At 37.7% G+C, this 17515-nt stretch overlaps 1 protein-coding gene and 1 non-coding gene across 5 annotated transcripts in view; one reads left to right on the forward strand and one right to left on the reverse strand.

Moving 5' to 3' along the window:
• Positions 1 to 17515, forward strand: part of USP34 (ubiquitin specific peptidase 34) — a 242422-nt gene that overhangs the window by 11004 nt on the left and 213903 nt on the right. The gene's annotated exons all lie outside the window — the stretch shown is intronic.
• Positions 7268 to 7340, reverse strand: TRNAG-CCC (transfer RNA glycine (anticodon CCC)). The gene has a single exon. It is a non-coding gene; the product is annotated as a tRNA-Gly (tRNA).

Genomic DNA, 17515 nt, shown 5'->3' on the forward strand with positions numbered 1-17515 from the left:
CATGTCTGACTTTTTGCGACTTCATGGACCGTAGTCTGCTAGGCTCCTCTGTTCTTGGAATTTTCTGGGCAGGAATACTGGTGTGGGTCACCATTTCCTTCTCTAGGGGATCTTTCCAACCCAGGGGTGGAACCTGTGTCTCCTGCTTTGGCAGGGGGATTCTTTACCACTGGTCCACCTGGGAAGCTCATAGGCAGATTAATTGTGAGTAAGGTGGATTAGGCAAGATTTCAAGGAAAGTGAAGGATGAACTGATCCTTTAACTGGATGGAATAGCTACTACGGTTTGTGGATCTCTGCATGACACAGGCACTCTCATCTCATCCCCAAACCTCCTTTGTTTTCTTTCAGTGATGTTCTTTACTGCCATTGAGCCTTTCTTTTCCCCTGGAACTTAATCGCCTTTCTGTGCTTTTAATTTTCAGAGAGGCCTTTATTAAACATCCAATCTGAAGTAGTTCTATTTCTTATCCTTAATAGCACTTACCACAATTGAGAATTATGTACTTTTATTTACTTGTATAATGTCTTTTTATTTTTTATTTTTATTTTGGGCTGCTCTGCCTGGCTTCCAGAATCTTAGTTCCCTACCAGGGATCAGACCTGCGCCCTCTGCAGTGAAAGCGCAGAGTCCTAACTGTTGGGATTGCCAGGGAATTCTCTTCAATGCCTTTTTGTTACGTAGGGTTACAAGTTCTATGGTTGCGACTGTCTTAAATTAACTAAGTTTTGCAGTGCCATACATACTGGGATCGATCCGTATCTGTTAAAAATATTTGAAAAATCTTACGATCACTGTAGGTGGTTAGTGGAAGATGAGGGTAGTCTGGATGTGGTGGTTTTTCCTGTTTTCTCAGTTTTGGGGGATATTTCAAAGTACTGTCAATCCTTTTGTGATGTCCTGCTTTGTACCCCAGCTTCATTAAAAGGTACTTCATTGATTAAAAAAAAGAAACTCTCATTTTGTCAGTCCCCCCCACCATGTTCCTTGATGTTAGCATCTATGGAATAAACGTCTAAGATCGGGAATTAGTTTTTGAAGCCAAATTAGGACTCTGCATGGACCAGGAAGAACACCCCACCCTATTTGACAGAAAGAAAAAGGAATTTTTAAAAACCAGTCAAGGTGTGTGCTGTGTTCTGGTGTGGTCTACTCTTTGTTTGATTTTGTTTTTTAACTTAAACAGTGTTGTGTTAATTTCTGCTGTACAGTGAAGTGATTCAGTTATGTATGTATATACATTCTTTTTTATATTTTCTTCCTGTAATGGTTTGTCACAGGATATTGAATGTAGTTCCCTGTGTTATACAGTAGGGCCTTGCTGTTTATCCATTCGACCTATAATAGTTTTTGTCTGCTAACCCCCAAATCCCACTCCATCCTTCTTTCACCTCACCTTCCCCTTGGCAACCACAGGCCTGTTCTTTCTGTGAGTCTGTTTCTGTTCTGAGGTAAGTTCATTTGTGTCATATTTTAGATTCCACATATAAATGATATATTCTAACTTACTTGACTTAGGATGATAATCTCTGTGTCCATCCAGTTTGCTGCAAATGGCCTTATTTCATTCTTTTTTATGGCTGAGTAGTAGACCAGTGTCTGTATATGCCACATCATCTTTATCCATTCATCTGTCAATGATTATTTACAGTGTTGCATGTCTTGATATTGTGAACAGTGCTGCTATGAACATAGGGGTGCATGTATCTGTTTATAGTTTTGTCCAGATATGTGCCCTAAAGTGGGATTGCTGGATCATATGGCAGTTTTATTTTTAGTTTTTTGAGAAACTTCTATACTGTTACCCATAGTGGCTGCACCAATTTACATTCCTACCAACAATGAAGGAGAGTTTCCTTTTCTCCTGGTGTGGTCTACTCTTAACCTAAGATCCATATAATATTACAAAGACACTTATTTCTCTGTGGCTTGCTTTGCTGTGCTTCCTTGGTTTGGCATTTCTCATAGTAGCAGAAATGGCTACTGCACACCATCTTTATACCACACTGTAAGCCACATATTTATACTACGCAAAGCAAAACAGAATGTTTTCTGAAACCTACAGTACAAGAACAAAGAAGCTACTTTTTCCAAAACCTTGCTAGTAGATGGTGCTTCATAGATCATCGGCCTTATTTCTAAAGTAGAGTTCAGAGAGGATGGATTTTGGTTGACTTAAACTGATGACCCATTCCTGAAGCTGATCCCAGCAAACCTCATAGATATAAAAAAGGTGTTTTCCCCAAAGAAATTTGGCATGTTGTGATTATAAAGAAGGTGAAATTGTTTTGGGACAGCAAGGACATAGATACCTAGTACACTGTACTATACTGAAAACTCCATTTTTTTAACTTTTGGAAGTTTTATAATTTTATTTGACAAGCAGTTGTTAGTTCTCATCTACATTGACTATAAAGTTTTGGAAGTGATGACAGGTACCTGAGTAACCAATGTATTGAGTTTGTTTATTGAGTCTTTATCCTTATTGTGTTTTCTGGATAACCACACACAGATACTGTATGGGACATTTCTTATTCCTTTGGCCCTTACTGCTTTGTTGATCCTAGTGTCAATGGGCACATCTGGACATCCTATCTCCTTAATGGCAAATTTCTGGATCTCTTTAAGTGCCTGAGGAGCACACTTCTTGATGCTCACTCTACGGATGCACTCATAAATGTTGATGGTATATTTTCTCGTCGCTTACCAGAATGGTTGAATGGTCTTATTCTCTTCACCCTTATTTGTGGGAGTCATTCTGCTGGGTTCAGGTTGGAAAATTGAAAATAATTTCTTAATATTCTGTTTACCGACTTGATGATTTTTTCTGTGTCTTTATCTCTATATTTAAATATTTTTTTCAATATATAACATATATTGAATATTTAACATTTGTAAAGCATTTGCTGGGTTCTGTTGTTCTGTCACTAAGTCATGTCCGACTATTTGCAACCCAGTCAACTTCAGAACGTCAAGCTTCCCTGTCCTTCTCTGTCTTCCGGAGTTTGCTCACACTCTTGTCCACTGTGAGTCACTGATGGCTATCTAACCAACCATCTCATCCTCTGCCGCCCCCTTCTCCTGTTGCTCTCAATGTTTCCCAGCATCAGGGTCTTTTCCTATGAATTGGCTCTTTGAATCAGGTGGCCAGTGTATTGGAGCTTCAGCTTCAGCATCAATCCTTCCACTGAAAATTCACGGTTAATTTCCTTTAGGATTGACTGGTTTGCTCTCTTTGCTGTCCAAGAGACCCTCAAGAGTCTTCTCCAGCACCACAGTTCGAAAGCATAAATTCTTCGGTGCTCACCCTTCTTTATGGTTCAGCTCTCACATCCAAACATGACTGCTGGAAAAATCATAGCTTTGACCAGATGGACCTTTTTTGGCAAATTAATGTCTCTGCTTTTTAATACACTGTCTAGGTTTGCCATAGCTTTTTAAATTTCGTGGCTCCAGTCACTGTCGGCAGTGATTTTGGAGCCTAAGAAAATAAAATCTGTCACTGTTGCCACTTTTCCCCCATCAGTTTGCCATGAAGTGATGGGTCCGGATGCCATGATCTTAGTGTTTTTTAATGTTGAGTTTTAAGCCAGCTTTTTTAGTCTATCTTTCACCCTCATCAAGAGGCACTTTAGTTTCGCTTCACCTTCTGCCATTAGAGTGATATCATCTGCATATCTGAGATTGCTGATATTTTTCTGGCAATCTTGATTCCAGCTTGTGATTCATCCAGCCTGGCATTTCACATGATGTACTCTGCATGTAAGTTAAACAAGCAGGGTGACAATATACAACCTTGGCATATACTCCTTTCCCAATTTTGAACCAGTCAGTTATTCCATGTCTGGTTTTAACTGTTTCTTCTTGTCCTGCATATAGGTTTCTTAGGAGACAGGTTAAGTAGCCTGGTATTCCCATCTCCTTAAGAATTTTCCGCAGTTCATTGTGATCCACTCAAAGACTTTCGCATTGTCAATGAAGCAGAAGTAGATTTTTTGGGGGGGAATTTCCTTGCATTTTCTGTGATCCAGCAGATGTTGACAATTTGATTTCTGGTTCCTCTGCCTTTTCTAAATCTAGCTTGTACATCTGAAAGTTCTTGGTTCGGTTCACGTACTGTCTAAGCCTAGCTTGAAGGATACTGTGGTAGATATAGAAATACGTTTAGATATGTATCTACCCTTAAGGAAGGTTACAGAACAATATAGTTGAGGCAGTATGATAGTTGAGTGATCTCTATGACAGACCTAAGTTCAAGTCCTGTTTCTGTCATGTATTAGGTCTCTGGCTTTGGTTAAGTTCCTTAATCTCTTAGTGTCTTAGTATTTACTTGAAAATGAGGGTGATAACACCTAAAATGCAGGGCTTTGTGAGGATTAAATAAGATAATGCATATCAACGCTTAACAGTGCCAGTTTGTAAGAAATATACAAAAAACAATTGTGTGAGAGGAAAAGTGTTAAATTCCATTTAAGTATGTATAGCTGAAGTGCAGTGAAGGGAGTAACTTTGGTGGTATATATTACTCCAGCTAATTTTCTGTGAATACTTATAAAAAATTGAGTTCATTTGTACTAGTCTCTTTGAACATTTTCTCATATCCTTATGCTTATTTGAGAACAGAAGTCTTTTGAATGTAACACATATTTAACTAGTGTTTTTCCTGTGAAGAAAAAAAAAAAGTATCCTTGAGCATAGAAACTTAGGTCATGTCCAGGGTCAATAGGTAAATTCTAAGACTTTTATTGCTAAATTGCCTTCTAGAAGGGTTCTACTAATTTACACCCCAACAGCAGTGTTTGAGAATGCCTGTTTGTTTGCATTAGATATTTTAAAAATTTCATATAGTAGGGGGAAAACAGATATAGTTACTATCCTAAACTACTTGACTCCTGCAACAGTTCAGATATTAAGGTGTTATTATCTTGTTTGTATTGATGTATTTGGTTCTTGAGTTTTAGTAGTGAGTAGTCTATTATTTAGAAAGACTTCCTACTCTGAGATCACATATTCTTCCATGTTTTTTCCAGTTTTTATGAATTTTTTAGTTTTTAATCCATCTGGAATTTATTTTGGTGTGTTATAAAGTGGATCTAATATTAGTTCTTTCAAACTACTACTCATTGATTCTAGCATCCATCTGTTTTTTTCGCTGTTTTGATATGCTGTCTCTGTCTTATAGAGAATTTTTGAGTGTATTCCTGAAGGTCTATTTTTAAGCTTTTTATTGTTTAATTGTTTGGTTTTACTTTAGTCACTTCATGATACAGTGTAGCACCTGATGATATTAAACCACATTACTAGTAAAAAGTTATTTATTCCTTGAGATAAAACTTCAGAATTCTTTTGTTGTTGTGTTGTCCTCCTCCACCCACATTCTGTTGGTATTTAAAATTTTTTTTTGTTGGAATTTTTACTGAGATTGCATAATGTTTATAAACAGCAGGAGTTGACATCTTACAGTATTGATTCTGGCACTTCTGGAAGCATAATGTGCTTTCCCATTTATATACTCTTCTCTGCTTCTTTGTGAAATATTGTGTGGTTTTCCCTTTATGTAGATTCTGCACATTTCCTTTATAGTTATTTCTAGGTATTTTTGTTTCTTATTATTAATGGAATTTTTACACACTTTTATCATTATTTTACTTTATTTTTGGTAACAATTTTATTGAGATACATACAAGTCACTCATTAAAGCTGTACAACTTGATGGCTTTCAGTGTATTCACAGAATTGTGCAACCTTTGCCACAATTTTAGAGCACTTTCATCACCTCAGAAAGAAATCCCACACCTTTTAACTATCCCTCTAAATCCCCTGTCCTCCCAGCCCTAAGCAACAGTCTACTTCCTCCATGTAGTTGCCTATTTTGAATCTTTCATACAAATGGAATTATAGTATATCTTGTGACTGACTTCTTTTACTTAGCATTTTCAAGATTCATCCATATTGGAGAATGTATCAGATCTTGATTCCTTTCTGTGACTGAGTAATATGCCATTGTATGAACATACCATTTTGTTACTAATAATTCATTCATCAGTTGATGGACATTTGAGTTGTTTCTACTTTTTGGCTCTTATGAATAATGCTTCTGTGAACATGTGTGTAAAAAGTTTTCCATGGAGTTAGTTTTTATTTCCCACAGGTTATACCTGGGAGTGGAATTATTTGGTTAGGTGGTAACTCAGTTTTACTTTTTCAAAAACTGCCACACTGAGATGGAGGTTCAAGAGGGAGGGGACATATCTAATCTATGGCTGATTCATGTTGATATATGGCAGAAACCAGCACAATAATGTAAAACAATTATCCTCCAATTAAAATAAATAAATTTTAAAAAGTGGATTTATGGTAGCACAGTATTTGCAAAAAAAAAAAACCTGCTGAAAACTGCCAAACTATTTTCCAAAATGCTGCAACATTTTATATTCCCTTTTGCAGTGTATGAGGATTCCAGTTTCTCAACATCCTCACCAATACTTGTTATTTTGACTGTTCTAGCCATCCTAGTGATCTTACAGTGGTATCTCATTGTGGTTTTGATTTGCATTTCCCTGATGAATAATAATGAATATCTTTTCATATGCTTGTTTGTCACGTGTGTATTTTCTTTTTTTTTTTTTTGAGACCTTGCAAAGAGAATTTTATTGGCATCACAGGACTTTGAAGAGTCATTAGCTTGGGTTGCTTATGATTCTGCCGCTGCTGCTGCTAAGTCACTTCAGTCGTGTCCGACTCTGTGCGACCCCATGGACAGCAGCCCACCAGGCTCCTCTGTCCACGGAATTCTCTAGGCAAGAGTACTGGAGTGGGTTGCCACTTCCTTCTCCACACTTGTGTATTTTCTTTGGAGAAATGCCCATTGAGATCCTTTACTCACTTTTTAATTGGGTTATTTATATTTTTATTGTTGGGTTGTAAGAGTTAGCAGTTTTCCCCCCCATACTGTAGGTAGTTGTTTCACTTTATCAATACTGTTCTTGAAAGCACAAAAAGTTTTAATGTTGAAGTTTAATTTATTTGTTTATTTTGTTGCTTATACTTTTGGTATTTCATCTATTGCCAGAATCTATTGCCAAATCCAAAGGTATGAAGACTTACCCCTGTTTTCTTCTAAGTTTTATAGTTTTGGCTCCTATATTTAGATCTTTTATCCATTTTGAGTCAGGGTTTTTTTTGTTTTTTTTTTAAATATTTATTTGGCTGCACCAGGTCTTAATTGTAGTATGAGGACTCTTAGTCATGGCATGTGGGATCTAGTTCCCTGACCAGGGATTGAACCTGGGCCCCCTGCATTGGGAGTGCAGAGTGTTAGCCACTGGACCACCAGGGAAGTCCCCCATTTTGAGTCAGGTTTTTGTACGTGGTTTGGGATAAGGGTCCAACTTCATTTGTTTGCATGAGGCTGTCCAGTTGTTCTAGCACCATTTGTAGAAGAAGGCATTTTGCTTTGAGTGGTCTTCGCAGCTTTGTTGGAAACCTGTTGACCATGGATGCATGGGTTTGTTTTTGTATTCTCATTTCTGTTTTGTTGATTTGTATGTCTTGATTATTGTAGCTTTTTAGTAGTATTTGAAATGGGAAAGTGTGGATCTTCTTTTTCGAAATTGTTTTTGGCTATTCTGGGTCTGTTGAGTTTCCATATGAATTTTACAATTAGCTTCTCAGTTTCTACAAAGAAGCCAGCTGGGATTCTGATAGAGTGTGATGAATCTATAAAGCTGAAGAGTATTACTATTTTAACAACAGTAAGTCTTGATACATGAACATGGGGTGTCTTTGTATTAAATTTTTTAAAAACTTTTTTCAACTATCAGAGTATAAATTTTGCACCTATTTTTATTAAATGTATTCCCAAGAATTCTTTTTTAATGCTATTGTAAATGGAATTGCTTTCTAAGTTTCATCTTTTCATTGCTTGTTGCTAGCCTATAGAAATACAGTTAATATTTGTATATCGATCTTGTTACTTGCAATCTTGTTAAACTCATTTATTTTCTTTAGTGATTCTTTAGGACTTTCTTAGGATTTACATAAGATAATGTTGTCTATGACCAGAAACAGTATTACTTCCTTCTTTTCAATTGGAATGTCTTTTGTTTCATAATATAACCCTTTATTATTAAATCTTACGTCTTTGGCTGGCTTCATCAGCAGTTCTCAAAATTTGGTGTGTGGACCCTGGGGGGTCCTAGAGAGCCTTTCAGGGGGTCTGAGAGGCAAGACATACTTGCCTTTTGGTTGATGTTTTCACTGGTAGTGCAAAGGCATGATGGATAAAACTCCTGGTTACATTGCAAGAAATAAAGACAGTGGTGTTAAATAGTTAATGTAATCTTTGCTGCCAAGCACTTGTTTAAAAAGAAAAATTCACTTGATGCCTTTGAAGCAATGGAAATTAATACTGTTAAATCTCAAAAGCTTGTGTGCATATCTTTAATATTCTGTGATGAAATGAGAAATGCATATAAAGCATTTCTTATGTGTACTGCAGTATACAGATGGTCGTTGTAGGGAAGTACACTCATGTGATTGGGTTGTAAGCTGAAGTAGTTGCTTTTTCATGAAACACCATTTTTGTTTGAAAGAATGATTAACTCAAGTTATCTAGATGTGTGTGTGTGTGTGTGTATAATTCCCTGGGTGGCTCAGAGGTAAAGAATCCACCTGCTAAGCAGGAGACGTGGGTTTGATCCCTGGGTTGGGAAGATTCCCTGGAGAGGGAAATGGCAGCCCACTTCAGTATTCTTGCCTGCAAAAGCCCATGGACAGAGGAACCTGGCAGGCTACAGTCTATGGGGTTGCAGAGTCAAAGGAGTGAACGACTGAACAGCAACAACAGTATGGTGTGCATTTTCTGGAATTACTGAAGCAAGCATGTCACTTCAGAGAAGGCTGAAAGTATTAGCTGTTAGTGATAAAATTGAGCTTTCAAGAAAAAAAACTTGGAGAACTTGTACCTTTCACTGTGAGTTTGACAGCTGCCCAAAACTTAGGTTTATTATGAGATTGATGGAATTGTTAATGATGTAATTTTTTGATATTGTATAATAAAATATGTGAACACTGGAAAGATTGGCATAACTTAGTGAACTGATATTTTGCATATCTCCAGTGCATGATGTTATATGGTCATTTATGGACCAAAGATCTATTCAGAGAGCAGGATAGATCAATGGATTTACAGTTCAGTTCAGATGCTCAGTTCTGTCCGCCTCTTTGGGACCCCATGGACTGCAGCATGCCAGGCTTCCCTGTCCATCACCAACTCCTGGAGCTTGCTCAAACTCATGTCCATCAAGTTGGTGATGCCATCCAACCATCTCATCCTCTGTCATCCCCTGCTCCTCCCGCCTTCAACCTTTCCCAGCATCAGAGTCTTTTCAAATGAGTCAGTTCTTCACATCAGGTGGCCAAAGTATTGGAGTTTCAGCTTCAGCATCAGTCCTTCCAATGAATATTCAGGACTGATTTCCTTTAGGATGGAATGGTTGGATCTCCTTGCTGTCCAAGGGACTCTCAAGAGTCTTCTCCAACACCACAGTTCAAAAGCATCAATTCTTTGGTGCTCAGCTTTCTTTATAGTCCAACTCTCACATCCATACATGACTACTGGAAAAACTATAGCTTTGACTAGATGGACCTTTGTTGGCAAAGTAATGTCTCTGTTTTTAATATGCTGTCTAGGGTGGTCATAGCTTTTCTACCAGGGAGCAAGCATCTTTTAATTTCATGGCTGCAATCACCATCTGCAGTGATTTTGGAGCCCAAGAAAAAGTCTGTCACAGTTTCCATTGTTTCCCCATCTATTTGACATGAAGTGATGGGACTGGATGCCATGATCTTATTTTTCTGAATGTTAAGCTTTAAGCCAACTTTTTCACTCTCCTCTTTCACTTTCATCAAGAGGCTCTTCTTCCCTTTCTGCCATAATGGTGGTGTCATGTGTGTATCTGAGATTATTGATATTTCTCCCAGCAATCTTGATTCCAGCTTGTGCTTCATTCAGTCCAGCATTTCTCATGATGTACTCTTTATATAAGTTAAATAAGCAGGCTGACATTATACAATCTTGACTTACTCCTTTCCCAATTTGGAACCGGTCTGTTGTTCCATGTTCAGTTGTAACTGTTGCTTCTTGATGTGCATACAGATTTCTCAGAGGCAGGTCAGGTGATCTGGTATGCCCATCTCTTTCAGAATTTTCCACAGTTTGTTGTGATCCATACAGTCAAAGGCTTTGGCATAGTCAGTAAAGCAGAAGTAGATGTTTTTCTGGAACTCTCTTGCTTGTTCGATGATCCAACAGTTGTGGCAATTTGATCTCTGGTTCCTCTGCCTTTTCTAAATCCAGCTTGAACATCTGGAAGTTCACGGTTCACGTCTTGCTGAAGCCTGGCTTGGAGAATTTTGAGCATTACTTTACTAGCCTGTGAGATGAGTGCAGTTGTGTGGTAGTTGGAGCATTCTTTGGCATTGCCTTTCTTTGGGATTGGAATGAAAATTGACCTATTCCATTCCTGTGGCCACTGCTGAGTTTTCCCAATTTGCTGGCATATTGAGTGCAGCACTTTCACAACATCATCTTTAAGGATTTGGAATAGCTCAATGGATTTTAGTGTAACTGTAATGTAACAGTACTAATAAGGTATTAGATTGCACATTGCAGTTTATCTTTAAGAAGTTAACACTCATTGAGTTTTAGTATAATATTGAAGAAGAATATCCAAAATATCTGACAAGGCTATTGAAGTAGTCCTCCTTTCTTGAATTTCCATATTCACATCTTGTAAGGAGGGATTTTCTTTATTTGCTTTACCAAAACTATATGCAACAATAAAATGCAGAAGCAGTTAATGAGAATCTAGCTGTTTTCTATTAAACCAGACCCTAAACATATTTTCAAATATTTAAAACAGCAGCACTTAAGTCACTGATTTTTTAAACTGGAAAATGGTTAATGAATTTATTGTTTCTAAATTAATATTCTTAAATTTTAGTTCAAAACACAATAAATGTTGATAAATATAAATCATCTAAACATAAATTCTTTTAAGTCTTCAGTTTTTAAGCATGTAAAGGAGCCCTGAAAACAAAGTATGTTTGTGCTGGGCTGCATAATCTTAAAAATTTTCTCTTCCTCAATTGGGGTTTTGTTACTCTAATCCCTTCAGCATAGAGATTACTCAGGGTTTAGTCCTTTGCTGTGTATATTATAAAGAGGTTGAAGGAAGGATTCAGTCTGCTCCCATGACTTCATTATCTTTCAGAGTATATTTCTTACCCTGATTGATTTTCCAAGTGTCAGAACAATGTCCTTTACTTAGTGCTAGACATTTCTGTTTTAGTATCCTTCTTTGTCTTCAAAGGGCTTCCCTTGTGACTCAGCTGGTGAAGAATCCGCCTGCAATGCAGGAGACCTGGGTTCGATCCTTGGGTTGGGAAGATCCCCTGGAGAAGGGAAAGGCTACCTACTCCAGTATTCTGGCCTGGAGAATTCCATGTACTGTATAGTCTATGGGGTCGCAAAAAGTCTGACATGACTGAGTGACTTTCACTTTCACTTTGTCTTCAAATTCAGCAAAAAGTGAAATTGAGTACTTTATATTGTACTCATATTCATTTTCTTGCTTGCTGCTTTACCTGTATCTTGCTTAACTATGAATTTCTCACACCGGAGTTTGTTTTAGTACCTGTTCTCCCTTTCAGACTTTAGAATAGTGCTTCTGGAACTTTTATGTACATATGAACGACCTGAAGATTTTTTTTAAAAGACAAATTAACTCAAGCAGTCTGGAACTTTGCCTGAGATTCTTCATTCTAACAAAGTTTCCAGATGCTGCTGATCTCGTTGGTCCTTAGAACATTCATTGAGTAGCAAGGCCTTAGAGTACATTAATGTCATTATTCTGCTCTTGTTTTTTATACTGTTGTTGTATTTTGATTACATATATTTTTAAAGTTATATAAGACATTAATCAAGTCAATATTCAATTAGGTTTACCCACATTTATCCTTTTTGTTGCTCTTCATTCTTTTTTGCATCTCTGGGCTTTCATCTGGGATCATTTTTCTTTTAGAATTTTCTTTAATGTAGTTCTGCTGTGGATGATCTTTCCTGTATTTGCTTGTCTTTTTTCTTAAATTTTAAAAAGTTTATTGTTTTTCACTGAGCTGGGTCTTCGTTGCTGTGCAGGCTTTTTTCCAGCTGCAGAGAGCAGGGGCTGCTACTCTAGTTGTGGTGCTCAAACTTCCCATTGTGGTGGCTTCTTTTGTTTTGGAGCAGGGTTCAGAAGTTGCAGCTCCCAGGCTCTAGAGCACAGATTCTATAGTTGTGGCACACAGGCTTAACTCTTCAGATGCCTGTGGGATCCTCCCAGATTTGGGATTAAACCCATGTCTCTTGCATTGACAGATTTTTTTTTCACCATTGAGCCACCTGGGAGCCCCTGTTTTTTCTTTTAAAATGAAAACAAAATATATTTTCAAACAAGCAAACACTATTTCTGAAATAGAGTATTGAATTACAGATTTGTGAATGCTATTCCTTCTTTCAATAAGTCATTCCATTAAAATTATTATTATTTTTTTTTTTGGCTTGTCTGCATCTCTTTTTGTATTTATTTGCTTGGGATTCATTCTTGAATCCGGTTTGAGTTTTAAAAAATTAGTTTTGTAGCCATTATTGCTTCAGGTATGTGTCCTACCATGTGATTTTGGCCTTTTGGAGCTTGTTTTATAAATTCTATGCTTTTCAATCATCTTCCTTGTCTCTTTTGCTCTGTTGTGTATTTTCCATCCTTTTGTCTTTTGTGTGTGTACTTCAGTCTAGATATTTTATTTAAAAAATATTTATTTACTTGATTTTATTTTTGACTGCATCAGGTCTCAGTTGTGGCAAGTGGGATCTTCACTGTAGTTTGCAGATATTTCTAGTTGTGGCTCTTGGACTTAGTTGCCCTGTGGCATGTGGAACCTGAATTCCCCAACCAAGGATCAAATCTGCGTTCCAGGCATTGGAAGGTGAATTCTTAACCACTGTTCCACCAAGGAAGACCCTAGATACTTATTTATATTTGACCTATTTTCCTTTTCCTAATCCTTCCTTAAATTATATGTAATCTAGTATTAAAGCCATCTATTGAGAGCTTAATTCCAGTTACTGTGTATTTAATTCTAAAGCTTTTGATTCTCTTTTAATAGATTTTAGAACTTTGTTGAAATCCTGTATCTTCATATTTTGAGCATGCTGGTATTTTAAAATTCAGGTCTGATAAATCTGTCTCCTTTTTGGTCTTACTGTTTTTTTTTTCCCCTCTTTGTTTTGATTATGTGGTTTATGGTCTTTTTTTTTTTTTGGTATACTTTAGTGTTGTTTTTTTTTTAAACTTTGCTATAGAAAGAGTTAAACAGTCATGTGTAGAAGTAGGAAGACTCATAGTAATGATATTTATGAACCTCTCACACAATCATTAATTATTAACTCATCAGTTCAGTTCAGTCGCTCAGTCGTGTCTGACTCTTTGCGACCCCATGAATCGCAGCACATCAGGCCTCCCTGTCCATCACCAACTCCCGGAGTTTACATAAACCCATGTCCATTGAGTCAGTGATGCCATCCAACCATCTCATCCTCTGTGGTCCCCTTCTCCTCCTGCCCCCAAACCTTCCCAGCATTAGGGTCTTTTCCAATGAGTCAACTCTTCGCATCAGGTGGCCAAAGTATTGGAGTTTCAGCTTCAACATCAGTCCTTCCAATGAACACCCAGGACTGATCTCCTGTAGGATGGACTGGTTGGATCTCCTTGTAGTACAAGGGACTCTCAAGAGTCTTCTCCAACACCACAGTTCAAAAGCATCAATTCTGCAGTGCTCAGCTTTCTTCACCGTCCAACTCTCACATCCATACATGACCACTGGAAAAACCATAGCCTTGACTAGATGGACCTTTGTTGGCAAAGTAATGTCTCTGCTTTTAAATATACTATCTAGGTTGGTCATAACCTTCCTTCCAAGGAGTAAGCGTCTTTTAATTTCATGACTGCAATCACCATCAGCAGTGATTTTGGAGCCCAAAAACATAAAGTCTGACACTGTTTCCACTGTTTCCCCATTTATTTGCCATGAAGTGATGGGACCAGATGCCATGATCTTAGTTTTCTGAATGTTGAGCTTTAAGCCAACGTTTTCACTCTCCTCTTTCACTTTCATCAAGAGGCTCTTTAGTTCTTCTTCACTTTCTGCCATAAGGGTGGTGTCATCTGCATATCTGAGGTTATTGATATTTCTCCCGGCAATCTTGATTCCAGCTTGTGTTTCTTCCAGCCCAGCGTTTCTCATGATGTACTCTACATATAAGTTAAATAAGCAGGCAGGGTGACAATATACAGCCTTGATGTACTCCGTTTCCTATTTGGAACCAGTCTGTTGTTCCATGTCCAGTTCTACCCATTGCTTCCTGACCTGCATACAGGTTTCTCAAGAGACAGGTCAGATGGTCTGGTATTCCCATCTCTTTCAGAATTTTCCACAGTTTCTTGTGATCCAAACAGTCAAAGGCTTTGGCATAGTCAATAAAGCAGAAATAGATGTTTTTCTGGAACTCTCTTTTTCGATGATCCATCGGATGTTGGCAATTTGATCTCTGGTTCCTCTGTCTTTTCTAAAACCAGCTTGAACATCTGGAAGTTGACGGTTCACGGATTGCTGAAGCCTGGCTTGGAGAATTTTGAGCATTACTTTACTAGCGTGTGAGATGAGTGCAATTGTGCGGTCATTTGAGCATTCTTTGGCATTGCCTTTCTTTGGGATTGGAATGAAAACTGACCTTTTCCAGTCCTGTGGCCACTGCTGAGTTTTCCAGATTTGCTGGCATATTGAGTGCAGCACTTTCACAGCATCATCTTTGAGGATTTGAAATAGCTCAACTGGAATTCCATCACCTCCACTAGCTTTGTTCGTAGTGATGCTTTCTAAGGCCCACTTGACTTCACATTCCAGGATGTCTGGCTCTAGGTGAGTGATCACACCATTGTGATTATCTGGGTCGTGACGATCTTTTTTGTACAGTTCTTCTGTGTATTCTTGCCACCTCTTCTTAATATCTTCTGCTTCTGTTAGATCTGTACCATTTCTGTCCTTTATTGAGCCCATCTTTGCATGAAATGTTCCCTTGGTATGTCTAATTTTCTTGAAGAGATCTCTAGTCTTTCCCATTCTGTTGTTTTCCTCTATTTCTTTGCATTGATGGCTGAGGAAGGCTTTCTTATCTCTCCTTGCTATTCTTTGGAACTCTGCATTCAGATGGGAATATCTTTCCTTTTCTCCTTTGCTTTTTGCGTCTCTTCTTTTCACAGCTATCTGTAAGACCTCCTCAGACAGCCATTTTGCTTCTTTGCATTTCTTTTTCATGAGGATGGTCTCGATCCCTGTCTCCTGTACAATGTCACGAACCTCTGTCCATAGTTCATCAGGGACTCTGTCTATCAGATCTAGTCCCTTAAATCTATTTGTCACTTCCACTGTATAGGATCATAAGGGATTTGATTTAGGTCATACCTGAATGGTCTAGTGATTTTCCCTACTTTCTTCAATTTAAGTCTGAATTTGGCAATAAGGAGTTCATGATCTGAGCCACAGTCTGCTCCCGGTCTTGTTTTTGCTGACTGTATAGAGCTTCTCCATCTTTGGCTGCAAAGAATATAATCAATCTGATTTCGGTGTTGACCATCTGGGGATGTCCATGTGTAGAGTCTTCTCTTGTGTTGTTGGAAGAGGGTGTTTGCTATGACCAGTGCGTTCTCTTGGCAAAACTCTAGTAGCCTTTGCCCTGCTTTATTCTGTACTCCAAGGCTAAATTTGCCTGTTACGCCAGGTGTTTCCTGACTTCCTACTTTTGCATTCCAGTCCCCTATAACGAAAAGGACATCTTTTTTGGGTATTAGTTCGAAAAGATCTTGTAGGTCTTCATAGAACCGTTCAAGTTCAGCTTCTTCAGCGTTACTGGTCGGGGCATAGGCTTGGATTACCGTGATATTGAATGATTTGCCTTGGAAACGAACAGAGATCATTCTGTCGTTTTTGAGATTGCATCCATTTCAGTGTAGCTCTCTAAAAGCCAAATACTTAAAAAAATATGTGTTCATAGTATCATTGGTACAGTTATAAAGTTAAGAATAATACAATACAGAGTATCTATTGAGCAAATTTCTGTCGTAGTCTAAAGTTTTTAAAGTTTTATTTAATTTTTCCTACATTTTGAATCTGGATTCAGCTGAAGTCTATTGTGATTGCTAATTTTTTTTGTATGTGTGGCTGTGCTGCATGGCTTTCAGGGTCTTAGTTCCCTGACCAGGGTTTGAATGCATGCCCTTGACAGTGAAATTGTGGAGTCCTAACCACTGGACTGCCAGGGAGTTCCCGAATTTATTCATCTTATAACTAGACGTTTGTACTCTTTGACTGACATCATCTCATTTATCCCACTTCCACTCTGCTGGCAACCATCATTCTGCTGTCTTTTTCTCTTGAGTTGAGCTTTTTAAGATTTCATGCATAAATGAGACCAACTAGTGTTTTTCTTTCTTTGACCTAATTTCACTTAGCATAATGTCCTCAAGGTCCATCCATGTTATCACAAATGGCTGAATTTATTCCATTGTATGTATGAACCACATCTTTCTTACCCATTCTTCCATCAGTGAACATGTAGGTTGCTTTGAAAAATGCTGCATTGAACATGGAGGTATAGTATAGACGTGCTATTGAGGTAGTAATGCATTTCATTATGATATGTACCCGTAAGTGGGATTACTAGATTATGTTCTGTTTTTGCATTTTTTGAGAAACCACAATACTGTTCTACACTGTAGCTGTACCAATTTACATTCCCACTTACGGTGCAATGAGGTTCCCTTCTCTCCAAATGGTCACAAATACTTGTTAGCATTTGTCTTTTTTTATAATGGTCTTTCTAACAGATGTGAGGTAATAGCTCATTGTAGTTCATTTGCATTCCCCTGATGATTAGTAATGTTGAACATCTTTTAAGTACCCGCTGGCTATTTGTATTAATGGTGTCTTTGGAAGAATGTCTGTTCAGGTCATTTGTCATTTTTGTTTATTTGATTTTTTTGCTTATGAGTTTCATGTGTATTTTAGATAGTAACCATTTATAAAATAAATAGTTTACACATATTTTCTCCCTTTCTGTAGGCTGATTGTTTCTTTTGCTGTGCAGAAGCTTCTTAGTTTGATTTAGTCCTACTTGTTTATTTTGTTGTCGCTGCTTGTGCTTTTGGTTGTGATAGCCAAAGAAATTGTTACCAAGACCACTGTCAAATAACTTTTCCTTTATGATTTTGGTTTCAGATCTGATGCTTGAGTCTTTAATCCATTTTGAGTTAATTTTTGTGTCTGATGTAAGATAAGGGTCCAGTTTCATTCTGTTATATGTAGCTATTCAGTTTTCCCAGCACCCTGTACTGAAGAGACTGTTCTTTCCCCATT

The sequence above is a fragment of the Giraffa tippelskirchi genome, chromosome 4 (assembly GCF_054371585.1).
Source record: "Giraffa tippelskirchi isolate mGirTip1 chromosome 4, T2T-mGirTip1v1.2.pri, whole genome shotgun sequence".
NCBI lineage: Eukaryota > Metazoa > Chordata > Mammalia > Artiodactyla > Giraffidae > Giraffa > Giraffa tippelskirchi.